Source organism: Protopterus annectens, chromosome 7.part0 (genome assembly GCF_019279795.1).
Source record: "Protopterus annectens isolate FY-2018-M chromosome 7.part0, PAN1.0, whole genome shotgun sequence".
NCBI lineage: Eukaryota > Metazoa > Chordata > Ceratodontiformes > Protopteridae > Protopterus > Protopterus annectens.
The window spans coordinates 852,557,332-852,574,934 of record NC_056739.1 but is presented as its reverse complement, the minus strand read 5'-3'; the positions used below and the strand labels follow the sequence as shown (position 1 = coordinate 852,574,934).

Below are 17,603 nucleotides of genomic sequence, written 5' to 3'. Positions count from 1 at the left end.
TGCTATGGTGGTGGCAGCAGACACCAAGAAGGAATTAGCGGAAACTTCATCTGTCCATCCGCCGAATAAAGAGTCTCATAGGATGGACAGATACAGGAAGCGTATGTCTTCAGCGACCTTTTGTCCCACTTTACAAGGCGTCAAAGGGATCCCCTCAAAGAATTAGGAGATACCTTACAGGATCCTACAGCTGCGGGAGCCTTGGACAAGATGGCTTCTCAGCTTGCAACCTTGACTTTGGTGGTTAACTCCTTCATGCTGCTAATTTCTTACGCAGCTGATGGGGCGAGCAGGCGGCAGGCATAGGAGTGGCCTTACTCAGACCCTCCTGGATGCGCCTTTGTCAGTTTGTGAAGCCCTTCAAGTCTTCCTTTACCAACGCCCCCTTTGACGGCTTGTCTTATTCGGGCCGCAGGTAAAAGAGATTCTTACCAAGTGTGAACAGGATGGCAAAACTCTCTCTCCTGTGGGAGTATGTTTTTCTGCTCCATCTAGGCCTTATCCTAAGGGCCATAAGAGTGGAAAGATGTGGTTCCGGAAATCCCAGGGAGCTTCGTCTGTCACACGTGGAGACTTTTACCCCAGGGCCAAAGGGGAAATAATGCAGCGGGGAGTCCGGAGAATCAGGGAGATGCCTTCTCTGGTAGGCCCTTCCAGCGCTCCTCAAGGGTGGCCTGACCATCCGACTCCAGAGACAGTCAGGGGGAGATTATCCTTGTACCCAAAAGCCTGGCAGACAATCACAGAAGATACATAGGTACTATCGATAATATCCAGAGGTTACATTATCCCCTTCTCCCAACTTCCCCTGTCAAAAAGACAACACTCTATCCCAGATGTTCCACCCAATCTTCAGGATCAAGCAAACCTAGAGGTTCAAAGGTTGCACAGAAAGAGTCATCCAAGAAGTCCCCGCAGACCAAATCGGATCCGAAACTTACTCGAGGTTCTTTTTAGTTCTAAAGAAAATGGGGGACTAGAGACCCATATTGGATCTCAGCAGGCTGAACAAATCAGTCAAGAAAACAAAGTTCCAGATGGTAATACTGCAGTCCATCCTTCCCTTTCTGGGATAGGGTAATTGGATGTGCTCTATCAATCACCAGGATGTGTACTACCACATAAAAGTGGACAGACGGTTAAGGAGATATCTACGCTTCCGGCTGGGAGCCAGTCACTATCAATTCAGAGCGCTGCCCTTTGGTCTCACCACAGCCCCCAGGGTGTTCACCAAATGCATGGCAGTAGTTATGGCTCACCTGAGGCATCTAGGAATTCCAGGTGTTTCCATATCTAGACGATTGACTCCTTACTGCCACCACCGAGCATCAGCTAATCAAGGCAAGGGAATCCACAGTTCTCTCTTGTTCTCAACTAGGGATCACCCTAAACTATGAAAGTCTGCCTTGTTGCCTTGTCAATATATTACCTTTATAGGGGCAGATTTAGACACAAGGGCCATGATAGCAAAGCTGCCTCAAGAAAGAGCATTAATGATTCATTGCCAAGTTGCAATGCTGGTGACAAAAGAGAATTCAGGCAAGATTTGTCCTCAAGGTCCTGGGTTCTATGGCAGCGGCAATCACTCTGGTCCCTATGACTCACTTCCACATGAGAATTCTGCAGTGGCCCCTTTGCACAATGGTCATACCAGGATTTACACATGTCTCATCAGATTCTGATCACGGAATCCTGCAAAAAGGATCTGGAATGGTGGCTTTACTCCCCTATGGCAACAATAGGCAGGTTGCTTCTAACCCCCAACATGTCGCCACAGTGACTACGGACTCTTTCCAAATAGGGTGGGGGGGGACATTATCTTGGACAGACTGCTCAAGGGACTTGTCAGGGACACGGGGACCACTTTCATATCAGTGTCCCGGAGATGAGAGTGGTGCTTCCATGCTGCAAGCACTTCAGGACTCTCCACCTACAGGGACTATAGCAATTCAGATGGACAATATGTCGGTAGTGTGGTACATCAACAAACAGGGTGGAACCAGGTCTTACTCCTGTATCGAGAGGCACTACAAGTTTGGCAATGGACAATGTCTTCCCAACGCTTTCTGGTAATGACCTCCCAGGGAAATCCAACATGATAGCGGATAAGCACAGCCGGCTATCCTGATACTCCAGGAGTGGTCCCTGAAGCAGGATGTTGGACTTGATTTTTTTCAAATGGGGCCAGCCATCCTGCGATCTGCTTGCCACCCCCCTCAACAACAAATGCAGCAGCTACTTTGCCCTGGTCCCACCACCAGGACAGCCACCCTGGGACGCACTTGTTCACGATTGGCCCCCTGGGACTACTTTCTTCCTTTCCACCTTTTCCCCTGATCCCCAAAGTTCTTCAGAAAGCACAGTCGGGTTGCAAGTTCATCCTCATTGTCCCTTACTGGCCTCGTCAGATATGGTTCCCATTCCTTTGGCCTCACCTGCAGGGGGAGCCCTGGATCCTGGACCCAGTGGCAGATGATCTGATGCATCAGTTGGAGGCTCACCATCCTTCCATTCAAACTTTCAAGCTCACAGCTTGGTTCCTCCACTTCCGACTTTAGTCAGAAGTCACACATTAGATCCGGAAGTTATTCACATTTTATCTTCAGCCCACAAACCCACCACTAACAAATTGTACCTCAGTAAGTGGAAGAGGTTTGCTATCTGGGCTCAACTCAGGGGCTTAGACCCTATCACTGCTCCATCCCGAAGTTTTGAAATTTTAACATCCCTGTTTAATCAAGGATCTTCTGTCTCTACTATTAAAGTACAACTGGCTGCTATCTCTAAATTCCACGAATCTATGGATCCTCCATTGATGAGCAGCAGATTATGCAAGACTTTTATTAAAGGTGTGGGCCTGTTAAGACCCCCAGTTTTTCATCCTGCGCCTCTGGGATCTTGATTTGGTGCTTGCATTAACATCTTCCCCTTTCGAACCTGCTGCTACATGTGAGTTAAAATATCTGTCTTGAAACTGCCTTCTTAGTTGCAATTACTTCTGCAAGAAGAGTCTCAGAGCTTCAAGCCCCATCTATTAAACCCCGCACTTGATTTTCCACAAGGATAGAGTATCACTTAGGCCTAATCCATCCTTTGTCCCAAAGGTCTGTTCTAATCTCTGTCTTCAACAATCTCTAGAGCTACCAGTTTTCTTCCCAAAATTCTCCAATGATGCAGAATACACTCTCCATAAATTGGATGTTCACAGGCAATGCGCTTCTATTTAGACAGGACTCAACAATTTCGTAAGTCAGACCAATTGTTTGTGTCCTTCTCAGACAATAAATTGCAAAACCATTACAAAAGCTACTATCTCCAAATGGATTAGAGATTGTATAACTCAGGCTTATTCTTCGAATAAGCAACTTACAACATCTATCAAAGCTCACTCTACCAGAGCTATGGCAACTTCTATTGCCTTTCATTCCAAACTTGCTATATCGGAGATTTGTGCTGGCTACTTGGTCAACCGCACACTTTCATTTCCCACTATAAATTGGATGTGGCATCTAAAGGGCGAGCATCATTTGGTTCCACAGTACTCAGGAGTGTTTTCCAGTGAGCCACCCAGGATTCAGGTGCTAGGACGCTGTCCCATCAGTCAGAATGTAGGCGAGATAGGATCACATAACATCTTTTAGTTATGTACTCACCATAACTTCAGATGTTTGGGATCCATCTCGCCCACATTCCTAACACCCACCCTCCTTCCCCCTGCCTTGGAGATCAGAAGAGATTGAACGGTTTTGAGTTCTACTGTTTTATCTTGTTTCATCTGACGATGTTATATAATCAGTGCGTGCATGTGTGCATGTATGCGGACAAACTAGATCTGGGGGACTGGTAGTGGTGCATCCTGGGATATAGTAAGCTCAGCCAATAAGAGACTTCGCTCTTTGGCATAAGCGTGCCGAGTCGGAGCCGAGGGATCGGCTCCGAACCCATCAGTCAGAATGTAGGCGAGATGGATCCCAAACATCTGAAGTTATGGTGAGTACATAACTAAAAGTTGTCCTTCGTATTTCTACCTTTCCTTATCCCGTCCAAGTTACTTGTTTTTGTGCGGACTAACCGTTTTTCTCTCTGGCTCTTTCCCCTCTTCTGAACCCAATTAACTTAGAGGGTTCTTCTTTGTTTTTCTTCCCTTCCTTTAAGTTTTAAGGAGTTGCCGTTTAAGTTAGAGGAACTCCTTAGGTGGGGAGTTCGCTGTTTAACTTAGAGTCTCTCCCCCCTTCTCTTCTTCCTGTCTGTATAACAAAAACAAAAAATTATATATTTTTTTTTGTCTGTATTGCATAGTTATTTTGTTAGTAGTGTGCTTTTTTTCTTTGTCTAGCTTTAGATAGTGCCGTTCGACATTGTCAAAAGATACTGGCAAGGAGTTGAAACCTTCAGGTTTCAGAAAGTGAGATTCGTACTGTCAAATGATGTCCCTTACGGATGGGCACAACTATTGTTTGGGGCCTGTTCACCTGCAGGGTTCGTGTTCTGTTTGCCATGCATTTAGTTCAGGAGTCCTGCAGGAAATAAAGAACAAATTAATCCTACGAGGGTTACTGAAGGGCCCCTTTGATGCTGCTATGGAGGGGACTCAGCCAGCAAAAAAACTGGAAAAACCCAAGCCTTCATTCTCTTCGGCTCAGATTTCGAATCAGTCTAAAGAGAAGGACAAGTTACAAGCTAGGTCGAACCAGACTCTCTGTTCTGACAAGACTCTCACCTATGGCTCCATCTGTGGTTTCTGAGCCAGTAAAGTCTCGTAAACAATCCAGATCTCCTGCCTTGGAACCGGTGCAGTCTGCTCTACAGTCTCCCTTATTACAATCTGTGTCAGGCAGTCACCAGTCTTCAACCCACTCCTCTCTATCATCCAGGAGCCTCTTGGATGATGATGTGGAGAGGGTGGTGAAGAGGCTTCTTAGGACACCAGCATTAGCTAAAATACTTTCGGGCCCATCCCAGACAGAAATGGTGCTGACAGCCCAACCAACACCTGTATCGATTCCTCCTCCGACTCCTCTGAGCTGTGAGCCAGTGTGTGTGGAAGTCGTAGTGTTGGAACTGTCGGTTCTGGTAACCTCCTCCGGTATTTTGGGTCTGACTACCTCTCCGATCTCCTCGATACCCTTGTCTGACCCTACTTTCCCTTTCATAGCTTCGGCACAGGTCAGCTCGGCTCCTGCATCACCCTCGGAGCCATCGCCCTCAGTTCGGAGGAAGTCTCCAGCTTCTTTGGAGCTGGAGACTCTTTCGGGTTAGGACCGCGATGCCTTGGAGGTCATGAGGAGCGTGCTGTCTGCTGAGACAGCTCCACCCTTGGCTCCATTGGCTGCTTTGCCTTTAGTGCCAGTGTCCACCTCCTAACCTCCCCTCCGCTCCAAGCGTAGGGAACCCATGCTCCAGGACACCTCATTGGGCGATCCCACCTCTTCCAAAACCTCCCCTGAGCATCCCTCAGAGGAGCTCCCTCGGAAGAGGGACTTGCAAGAGGAAGCATGTGGACTCCCCTGAGTCCTTGACATCAGACACAGATTTGGATGACTCAGAAGGGTCCCCACAGTCCCCCTCTGAAGATCTCTTTTTCAGACATCTTAGAAATCCGTAGGCAGAGGGGTGACTGGAAGTCCCTTGCCCCTTCTGAAGATAAGTCAGTGTACCTGAATGCATTTGGTTCCTGACCCTCCACCTCTTGGTTATCTTCTCTTTTTGACCCACTATTGCACATAGTGAGTCGAAAGGCATGGAGCTCTCCAGACACGATGGAACCAGTTCTGCAGAGGCTCAATAAATTCATAACAGCCTCTGTAGAGAGAGCCCATAACAGCCTCTGTAGAGAGAGCCTTCTTATCCAAAGGTGTTCCCATTGATGCTATGGTGGTGGCAGCAGACACCAAGAAGGAATTAGCGGAAACTTCATCTGTCCATCCGCCGAATAAAGAGTCTCATAGGATGGACAGATACAGGAAGCGTATGTCTTCAGCGACCTTTTGTCCCACTTTACAAGGCGTCAAAGGGATCCCCTCAAAGAATTAGGAGATACCTTACAGGATCCTACAGCTGCGGGAGCCTTGGACAAAATGGCTTCTCAGCTTGCAACCTTGACTTTGGTGGTTAACTCCTTCATGCTGCTAATTTCTTACACAGCTGATGGGGCGAGCAGGCGGCAGGCATAGGAGTGGCCTTACTCAGACCCTCCTGGATGCGCCTTTGTCAATTTGTGAAGCCCTTCAAGTCTTCCTTTACCAACGCCCCCTTTGACGGCTTGTCTTATTCGGGCCGCAGGTAAAAGAGATTCTTACCAAGTGTGAACAGGATGGCAAAACTCTCTCTGCTGTGGGAGTATGTTTTTCTGCTCCATCTAGGCCTTATCCTAAGGGCCATAAGAGTGGAAAGATGTGGTTCCGGAAATCCCAGGGAGCTTCGTCTGTCACACGTGGAGACTTTTACCCCAGGGGCAAAGGGGGAAATAATGCAGCGGGGGGGAGTCCGGAGAATCAGGGAGATGCCTTCTCTGGTAGGCCCTTCCAGCGCTCCTCAAGGGTGGCCTGACCATCCGACTCCAGAGACAGTCAGGGGGAGATTATCCTTGTACCCAAAAGCCTGGCAGACAATCACAGAAGATACATAGGTACTATCGATAATATCCAGAGGTTACATTATCCCCTTCTCCCAACTTCCCCTGTCAAAAAGACAACACTCTATCCCAGATGTTCCACCCAATCTTCAGGATCAAGCAAACCTAGAGGTTCAAAGGTTGCACAGAAAGAGTCATCCAAGAAGTCCCCGCAGACCAAATCGGATCCGAAACTTACTCGAGGTTCTTTTTAGTTCTAAAGAAAATGGGGGACTAGAGACCCATATTGGATCTCAGCAGGCTGAACAAATCGGTCAAGAAAACAAAGTTCCAGATGGTAATACTGCAGTCCATCCTTCCCTTTCTGGGATAGGGCAATTGGATGTGCTCTATCAATCACCAGGATGTGTACTACCACATAAAAGTGGACAGACGGTTAAGGAGATATCTACGCTTCCGGCTGGGAGCCAGTCACCATCAATTCAGAGCGCTGCCCTTTGGTCTCACCACAGCCCCCAGGGTGTTCACCAAATGCATGGCAGTAGTTATGGCTCACCTGAGGCATCTAGGAATTCCAGGTGTTTCCATATCTAGACGATTGACTCCTTACTGCCACCACCGAGCATCAGCTAATCAAGGCAAGGGAATCCACAGTTCTCTCTTGTTCTCAACTAGGGATCACCCTAAACTATGAAAGTCTGCCTTGTTGCCTTGTCAATATATTACCTTTATAGGGGCAGATTTAGACACAAGGGCCATGATAGCAAAGCTGCCTCAAGAAAGAGCATTAATGATTCATTGCCAAGTTGCAATGCTGGTGACAAAAAGAGAATTCAGGCAAGATTTGTCCTCAAGGTCCTGGGTTCTATGGCAGCGGCAATCACTCTGGTCCCTATGACTCACTTCCACATGAGAATTCTGCAGTGGCCCCTCTTTGCACAATGGTCATTCCAGGATTTACACATGTCTCATCAGATTCTGATCACGGAATCCTGCAAAAAGGATCTGGAATGGTGGCTTCACTCCCCTATGGCAACAATAGGCAGGCCGTTTCTAACCCCCCAACCTGTAGCCACAGTGACTACGGACTCTTTCCAAATAGGGTGGGGGGGGTCATTATCTTGGACAGACTGCTCAAGGGACTTGACAGGAACACGAGTACCACTTGCATATCAATGTCCTGGAGATGAGAGTGGTGCTTCTGGCGTTGCAAGCACTTCAGGACTCTCCACCTACAGGGACTATAGCAATTCAGATGGACAATATGTCGGTAGTGTGGTACATCAACAAACAGGGTGGAACCAGGTCTTACTCCTTGTATCGAGAGGCACTACAAGTTTGGCAATGGACGATGTCTTCCCAACGCTTTCTGGTTACGACGCACCTCCCAGGGAAATCCAACATGATAGCGGATAAGCACAGCCGGGCTATCCTGATACTCCAGGAGTGGTCCCTGAAGCAGGATGTTGCGGACTTGATTTTTTTCAAATGGGGCCAGCCATCCTGCGATCTGCTTGCCACCCCCCTCAACAACAAATGCAGCAGCTACTTTGCCCTGGTCCCACCACCAGGACAGCCACCCTGGGACGCACTTGTTCACGATTGGCCCCCTGGGACTACTTTCCGCCTTTCCACCTTTTCCCCTGATCCCCAAAGTTCTTCAGAAAGCACAGTCGGGTTGCAAGTTCATCCTCATTGTCCCTTACTGGCCTCGTCAGATATGGTTCCCATTCCTTTGGCCTCACCTGCAGGGGGAGCCCTGGATCCTGGACCCAGTGGCAGATGATCTGATGCATCAGTTGGAGGCTCTCCATCCTTCCATTCAAACTTTCAAGCTCACAGCTTGGTTCCTCCACTTTCAGTCTTAGCCAGGCTTCCTGATGTTTCCCCAGCAGTTCAACACATTTTGATTTCCTCCCATAAGCCCACTACTAGGAAAGTTTATACTAGTAAATGGAAGAGGTTCTCTTGTTGGGCAGGCAAAAATCAGGTTGATCCCTTTACTGCACCCCTTTCAAAGATTCTCGAATTTCTTGCTGAAACTTTTGAGTGAGGAGCAGCTGCAGCTACTGTCTTGAGTTCAGTTAGCTGCTATTTCTAATTTCCATATGGGAGAAATGGGATCCAATATCATGTCCCATAGGCTATGTAAAGTATTCCTGAGAGATACTACCTTCTTAAAACCTCCAATAAGAGACCCCCCCCCCCCCCGGGATCTAAATTTTAGTGTTAGATGCTCTGATCCCCCTTCCCCCTTTGAACCATCTGCTTCTTGTCCGTTCATATTTTTGACTCGGAAGACCCTTTCTTGCTTGCAATTACCTCAGCTAGAAGGGTTTCAGAATTGCGGGCCTTATCTAGTCAACCTCCATACTTGATTTTCCATAAAGATCGAGTTTGTCTCAGAACCAACCCCTCTTTCTTACCCAAGGTGTGTTCTGACTACAATTTGAATCCATCCATAGAGCTTCCTGTTTTCTTCCCCAATCATGGTAACAAGGCAGAGCATAAGCTTCATCAATTGGACGTTCATAGACAGTTACACTTCTATTTACACAGGACCAATGACTTCAGAAAATCTAACCAGTAGTTCATATCCTTTGCGGACAATAAAAAAGGTTGTGTAGTCTCAAAGGTGACTTTATCTAAGTGCCTTTCAGACACTATAAAGCTTGTCTATGATTTGTGTAAACAAGAACTTCCAGGAAAAATTAAAGGACACTCAACAAGGGCCTTGGCTACCTCTATTGCTTTTCAAGCCAGACTGCCTTTGGATTCTATCTGTGTGGCAGCTACATGGGCTAATCCTCATACCTTTATCACTCATTACAAATTAGATGTGGCCTCTCGGAACAGGGCATCCTTTGGTTCCACGGTCCTGAAGAGTTTTTTCCAGTGAGCCACCCAAGAATCAGGTGCTGGGGAGGAACGAAGGTGAGATGTGGACAACATAACATAAAGAAGTTATGTAATCACCATAACGCTCCATGTTTGTTGTCCTTGATCTCACCTTCCTTCTTGCGTCCCACCCTCCTTCCCCCTTCCTGGAGGATTGAGAGGAATCCCTTGTTTTTATTCGTTATAGTGGCTGGATTTCCTTTTTACCATACTTTTTGGTTAGTCCTAGTCTCCCCTTCCTACTCTTGCGGATGGGTTACACCTTTAATATGTAGGTGTCCTCTGCTATGTAAAATAGAGTATACCTCTTTTTAATTGTATGGTCTAGTACTGGGTTATCACAAACGAGATCTGGATAACTACCGCTAGGCATGATGGGATAGGGGCTAGCCTCTAGCCAGTAAAAGCTCTTGAGCTATAGTATATGGCCAAGTTGGAGCCAAGGGTCGGCTCCGATCACAAACAGCAAGAAGGAAGGCGAGATCAAGGACAGCAAACATGGAACGTTATGGTGAGTACATAACTTCTTTTTTTGTATTAAATAATTTCTCAATGTATATTCATAAAGTTTGTCATTGAATGTTTGTGTATTAATTGGTGCCTGTTTCTATTGATTATTTTGTTAATTTAATATTTGTCACCAGTTTTATTACTTTTCCTTTGAAGGAGACAGATGCTAGAAAAATACAATGCACATATTAACATTTAATGCTAGTTTTAAAATGTTTTTTTTCCCCTTCAAAATACTAATTTGGAAGTCGTAGAAATAACATCATAAGAATGCGCACAGAACAATTCAGTAAAACAGTGCAGGCTCAGTTTACACTCAGCTGTATTTTTTTTTTTTTTACTTTAGTCGCAATTAAAACAACATAGGTACACACACATTAATAGAAAAGATGGCAAACCAAAGTGATACTTCTCATTGTTTTCGTGTAGTATATGCATATGTTTGCTTTCATCATTTACTCTACCATTATATAACTTGCTTAATTCCTGCCTTGACTTAAACCTTGCATACTCTCCTTAACATTATTGTGCTTGATTATTTCCATAGACTTTATTTCTGTGTTCATAGGTAGGTACTAGGTCATTGGCCCTAGGGTCTCTATAAGCCTAGCCAAAAAGGTACCCTAGCTTTCGCCACCCAAGACAATTGTTTTCCTGTGCCCCTACCGAGCAGAGCCACAGAAGTGATCCTCATGGTGAATTTCCTATCTCCCATCCAGTCATCAAGATTTGTCTTGAAGAGTGCTAATGAGGAGCTTTGTTTGATCTAGATAAGTAGTTTGTTCCAGAGTATGGGAAGTCTCTAGGACCGGAATCTATCCCTCCAGCATGTTCTGTTTATTGTGTTGTCAAGGTTTAGGTCCCTAGAGCATGTAGCTCTGAGGGATTGGGATTTCTTTAAGTGGAGCATGTCCAGCAGCGCTGGGTTTGACATAGCTTTGTATATTAGGCAGAGATCGCCTCTGAGTAGGCGTTATGCGACAGAGTAAAGCTGGAGTTTTTTGAGACTGTCTGTGTAGGGCATCTGTTTGAGGCTGGTAATCCTCTTTGTGAGGTATTTCTGTGGCCTTTCTAGTTGTTGTAGATGTCTTTTGAAGTACATACCAAAAGGGGTGTTATACTCTATAATGGGTCTAATGAGTGACGAGTAGAGGGGAACAATGACCTCTTTTTCCTGGATGCGAAACCTTTTGTGATGAGGTGTGCCACGTAGAAGGATTTCCTGACTACTGTGGCGATGTGATTATCAAAGGAGAGACTACTTGTCCATCTGTGTCCCAAGGTCTCTCATCACACTTTTGGTGTTAAGTAGACTACCGCCTATGTGGTAGTTCATGGGTACACAGCTTTTACCAAAAGGGATGACAATGCACTTTTTGGCATTGAGCTTGAGGCCATGGCTTTGACACCAGGCATCTCTCTCAGTTGAGGCCCTTTTGTAGGATGTCCACATCGTTAGGAGTTTCGATTATGGCTCCCAGTTTGCAGTCATCTGCGAACTTTGTTAGCCAAAGACCTTCTGTGTTAGTCTGTACTTCAGAAAAGTAGATGCCAAACAGGAGAGGACTCAGGACTGAACCCTGTGGTACTCCACTTGTCACTGGTCTAAAGTCTGATTTGGAGTCTGCTACTTTCACAGTGTGGGTTCTTTTAGTGAGCCACTTGGCAACCCATCTTGTGACATGGGGATTTATACCTGGTTTAGTGAGTTTATCTGTAATTCCAGAGTGGGGGATGGTGTTGAAAGCCTTAGCAAGATCTAGATAGGCTGTGTGAACCACCTTACCATCATTTACGGCTTTGGTGACTACTTCAAAGAAGTCTGTCAGGTTTAGGAGACATGATCTGCCTTTTACAAACCCGAACTGGGTGGGGTCCAGAGTTTGGAGATTACCAATGTCATTGTTTATAAGTTCCATGATATACGTTCCATAGCCTTGCAGACCAGGCTCCTCAGGCTAATGGTGTGGTAGTTCCCGGGGTCCATGGTGGCTCCCCCTTTGTGGAGTGGGATAACTGTCGCTGTGTGCCATTCAGTGGACACACAGCCTGAGGTGAGGCTATGATTGAACATGGTACTTAGGTGGGGTGCCAGTTCGTTCTGTAGTTCATGTGGAACGCAGCCTGGCATGTTGTCCGGTCCCATGGATGCTGTGTTCTTAGCTTTGGAGAGTGTGGTTTTTACCTGTGCAGCCGTGATTATAGGAACTTTGTATTCTTCCGGTATAGAGATGGGCCCTTTAGGGGATGAGAGGGGGGTAAAGTTAGCATTGGATGAGAGGGGGGGTAAAGTTAGCATTGGACCTATCTGTCAGGATGTTAGCAATATCAGTTGGTTCTGTATATTTATTGCTTTTGTGTTGTAACTCAGAGCAGATCTGAGTGTTGCCATTGCGATTCTTGACATAGCTATAGAATGCTTTGTGGTTGTCTTTGGAATCTGTGGCGATTTTTGTTTCCGTAACTAGCTTTGGAGGATTTTATGAGGGATCTCTGCTTTTTAATGAGGCTGACCAGGGAGTTCCTCCAATCATGGGATTTTACTCTTTTTTTGCAACAGTTCCTTTTTTTTTTGTTTATGGTAGGGGACCACCATATTGGCTTCCTTTTTTTGGAGGATAGCATCATGGTTCTGTTAGGATCGTGGTTCTGTTAGGGATTGCACAATCCATGCACTCTTGTAAGTGCTTATAAAGTGCATTTGTGAAGGATTCAGCAGTCGTACCTCTATTGTCCGTCTGCATGGGTGTCGTGAAGTTTGCCACTTCTGTCTTAAGAAGCGTGAAGTTGGCTTTGGAGAATTTTTTTACGGTGGTTTCCCTAGTTTTGGGGGGGGGGGGGGGTGGATGTCTAGGGTGATTAGCTTATGGTTGGATCTGAACAGCGAGGAATTTTTTCTTCTAGTTTTTTCTCCTAGTTGGTGTTTAATTCTTCAGTTGCAGTTGGTTTAGATTTTGATTTACATTTTGTAGTAATTGCCTAATAGGACATGTGTATAGGATAGTGCAGATCATGTGTCCAATCTCAAAAATAATCATTTCCTTAGTGACAGCCATTTGCATCTGTGACATTTCTGACAGAATACTCCTGCAGCAAATTTTTAAAATCTGCCAGTTTGTTCCACATCCAAAAAACATGTTGCCAATTTACTTCTCTTCTATCACAATTCCAGGATTTGCTATTTACCTGAAGACAAAATTCTGTGAAGACTGGGGTATACAAATACCTATGCAAACAATTCCAAGCAAAATTCCTAAACCTTTTGGACTTTGTTGCACACTTGGGGAGCTATGTAGGTATCTTCCCATTGTTCCTTTGTGAATTGCCTTTCCTCTGTCTTCCCACCCATTTCTAACCTTCTGATTTTTATAGTTATGTAGTATTTTACATGCCCTACTAATTGTCCCTTTAACAACAGCTTCTCTTCCAGATTCTACTAAAAACTCAACCATTGCTTATCTTTCACTTAGCACTCCCTTATCCCTTTTTCTTTGCATTGCTATGATCCTGGTAGGCAGTCTTTAACTTGCAGTCTGAACTTCTAGTTAGCCTCATCCTTTTATATGATGGTTCCCTCTCTCTAATTATTTGCTCACATTACCTTGGTTCCTTTGCTGTTTTTCCTCCAGTAAATTCAAGCGCTCTCTCCTACTTGTACCCCTGATTGCGGACATCCCTATTGGCAAAATCTCCTTTGTCCATGTCGGCTTACTTAGTCCTTTCTACTGCAAGTATAATATTCTTTATGCTTGTTCTCCTTAAGAACCTGCATTTAAAATCTTTCTCTCTCCCCCTTATTTCTCCTCCCAATTTCTTCATCATCTCTTTCCACTTTGATTTGTAACCTTGTACTTGTTTTATGTATATGACTCTTAACTATATACCTTTAAAGTATCCATCAAATCAAATTAGATAATCCTAAACCAATCTGTTCTATGTGGAGGGTCAAATTATCTTGCTTAATTTTTATCCTCTGCCCCTCACATTTAAATTCCTTTAACTCCGTTATTGTCGTTAGCTTCTCCTCTGGTTGATAAAAAAAAATATGCCCAGCCTATATTTAAAATTAAAGGCACTAAAACATTATTACTGCTTATATCTTAATATCTATATCCAGAATCGAGAGCTTTCATTTTTATCAATTTTTGTGTTCCTTTGTTTAGTCTCTTCCCATCTATTCTTAGCTGCCATAACAGGATCCTTTTTAATTCTTGTACATAAATACTTCATTTCAGCGATGCCAATATTTATGGTGGCACAATAAAATGATCTGTGTTAGTACAGAGCTGATTGCTATAACCTTTAAGTTTTATAAATTTTATATCCTGAAAAGACTTGAAATTGCCTCAAAATGTCCCCCAACACCGGAGTATCATTTTCTGGATTTATCAAGTACAAAATAATATAATCTGCAAATAAAGCTCATCTTTTCTTGATTGCCATACCAGTTATAACCTTGTATTTGCAAGTCCCTTATTTTCTTTGCCATTGGCTCTAAATAAAAAAAAAAAAACAAAAATAACAGAAGAATGAAGAAATCCTCACTTTGATTTATCTGTTCAAACTCACAGCTTGTCAGAGTGGACACCCCCCCCCCCCACACCTTAATTCTTAACCTGTGAATGACTATTCACATGTCCACGTAATAAACTCTGTTTTCTTAAGGAACACAAATTCTTTCATTGTTTTACTCTCAGATGACTGTTTCGAACACTTTCTCTTCATCGAGCACCACCAACAAAAGCGGTATTTTCTTGCATTCTGCTTCCATCTGGATCATCATTGTTCTTGTATTGTCAAGTATTTGCCTCCCCTCCACAAAACCACATTGATCAATATCTGTCACTTTTTGCAACACTTTTGTCTTGTTCCTAGCTAGTAACAACATCATCACTTTATAACTATTGTTTAAAGTTGAAACTGGTCTATATGAAGCTTGGTCTGAAGGATGTTTACCCTCTTTGGATAATGTAGCCACTGCAGTTATCCTCAAAATTTGTGTCCCCCACCTTTAAATTACTACTGAACGAACCCTAGATGTTTATTTTCTTTTTTCCTACCTTCCACAGGAATGCTGTTTCTGGAAACTTCCTTGTTGATTGTGCATCAGTGTTTTTATCTAATCTCTTCCTTTCTTAGCTGTTAATTGTTGTGCCTCATCCAGTAATCTAGGCATAATTTAATGTTTTATAAATCTTTCTATTTGTGTTTTTCTTGGGTTCCAAATTCCTCTGCTTTATGCAAATTTTCATAACATTTCTGAACTGTTTCTAATACTTTTGTAGACTCGCCAATTGTTTTTCTTGTCATAGGCTCTGTAAGTTTCATAACTACCCATGTTTTTCGTGTTTCACTGTTGCAGTCATCACACTTGGGTTATCTGCATGCAGGTAGCCCTCAGTTGGCCCGAATAATAGAGTCTTGGGTTTTCTGCGTCAGATGCTGTCGCTTCATCCATGACATCAGGTTGTCAGGGGTATAAAACATGCAGCCAACACCATTACATCAGCTTTTCTTGCCGAGCGGAGCCCGTAGCAGAAGCAATTCGCAAGTGCCGGTCGGCCGCCTCCTGAAATTTTCATTTTTCGAGTTTCGGACCTGAAGTCTTCTAAAAGTACCCCGTTGGGGATCCTTTTTTCTTGCTCTAACCGATGTCAGAAAAAATTAATAATTGTCTTACCTGTGGAAAGCAAATTCCTCAGAGATTTTCATTCTTACTGCGTCACCTGTGTAGGCCAGACCACGACGTTCCTACTCTGTTTTGTGCCCTGTTCAGTGCCCGCACTATTTGTCGGGCTTTTTTTGTCGCTAAATTCTTTTGCGCTCGTTCTCCGTATTCTGAAATGGCTTCGATAAGATCTGAGTACTGATCTTCCGAAAAAAACGTAAGGCTAAAGACAGAGACAGACCGCATAGGTCCAAAACTGCAGACGGCGCTTCCGTTAAGGTAGTCACCAGTCGCCAGTACTCAATGAGGTGCTTTTGCAGCCCCTGATACCTGCTTCTACAGATTCGCAGGCCTCTACTGAGACCCATTCGGAGTCCGGTATGCCACGAGATGCTTCTTCGACTATGGAACCTGCGGATGTCTCTACCTTGGGTGGGTCTGGAGCCGCTGTGCAGGCACTGGGTTCTGAGGGTATAGTCAGGCCTTCCAATGTTCATATTAAACAGACTACTTAGTTTCAAACCAAAAATACCAAATTTCTCAGGCCCAGAGTTTGCACTACGCCTAGGAAACAGACAACCAAAGCGCATTCTCAGGGCCCCATGCCAAAGAAACAAATGCTTAGAATGGCTGAAGACCTTATTACCTTAATTAGGGGAAGCCAGCCTTCCCCCTCTTAGAGACCTAGAACTGATTTTCCTTCTGATTCTTCAGATCATGAGTCCGATGACTCTGACCCTTCTGATTACCAGGACATACCTTTGCCTAATGACGATTCTGATGCAGAGGACTCCATTCCTTCTGCTTCCCCACCAGAGGATTTTTCTTTCGGTGAAACCTTGCATACCCTCAGAGAGCATTTCCACTGTGAGTGCCAGGACTACCCACAGTCCAAAAGAGACTCAGGGAATTTTTAAACTTGCCTCCGCATAGGCCTCTAGTTATTCCTCGTGTTCTGGAAATTGTAGATGATGTCTTCATGGAATCCAGTCTTACCCCTGATACTTTGCTACCAGCTCCCAGGAAAGCTGACCGGTACTACAGAGTACCTGACTCTCACAAATTCCTATTTAAAAATCCTACTGCTGATCAAGAGACCATTTCCCAAGGACCTAAAGGCATTAAGGCTGCTACAGCAAAAAACCTACCCCTTCGGATAGGGATTCTAGGGCTTTGGACAGAAGGGGTAAGGAGGTATACACCTCTGCTACTCTTGCCATCAGGGCTTTAAATTGTCAGTTTCATATGTTAAAGTATCAGCAACATATTATGGAACTAAATAAACAAAAATTTATGTTGATTCCTGATTGTGCAGAACATAAGGATTTACAAGAGTTAATGCATTCTGCTAACCAAGTTGGAAAACAAACTTTGCAATGTGGTTTTGATGCCTTAGAAACATCTTGCAGGGCTGCTGTCACTGGGTCTGTTCTTAGAAGACATGCTTGGCTTAAGGAACTAATCTTGCCAGACCATGTCAAAGCAAAATTACTAGATGCTCCATTAAACCAAGAACGTCTGTTTGGCATTAAAGAGAAGAAGTCCTCAAAAAGATGGAGGAAAAAGCTAAATGTATGCAAACTGTTAAAGATTTCCTTCAGGTACAGCCACCTAGATTCAGTAGGCATTGGCCTTCTAAAAAACTGGTCTTTCCCAGTCCCTCCCAGACCTTCACAGTCCAAACCCAGGGGCAGCAGACCACCAAGACAACAGTCTCAGGGTATGCACTGATCTAAACAATGGAATGCTCCCATCTCAAAATCAGGAAGTAGTAAGCCACCATCCTATGGAAAAAGTTCACAATGACTTGTCCTTCACCCTTCCAAGCCTTGCCCAAGTACTTGCACCCTTAGGAGGAAAACTAGCCCTGCACACAAAAAACTGGGAGTACATTACCCAGGACAGATAGGTCTTGAACATTGTATCCCAGGGATACAGATTCTACTTCCACTC

At 44.6% G+C, this 17,603-nt stretch overlaps 1 protein-coding gene across 2 annotated transcripts in view; it reads left to right on the top strand.

The window, feature by feature from the left end:
- IARS1 (isoleucyl-tRNA synthetase 1) overlaps window positions 1-17,603 on the top strand; it is a 1,809,950-nt gene that overhangs the window by 451,784 nt on the left and 1,340,563 nt on the right. The window lies entirely within an intron of this gene.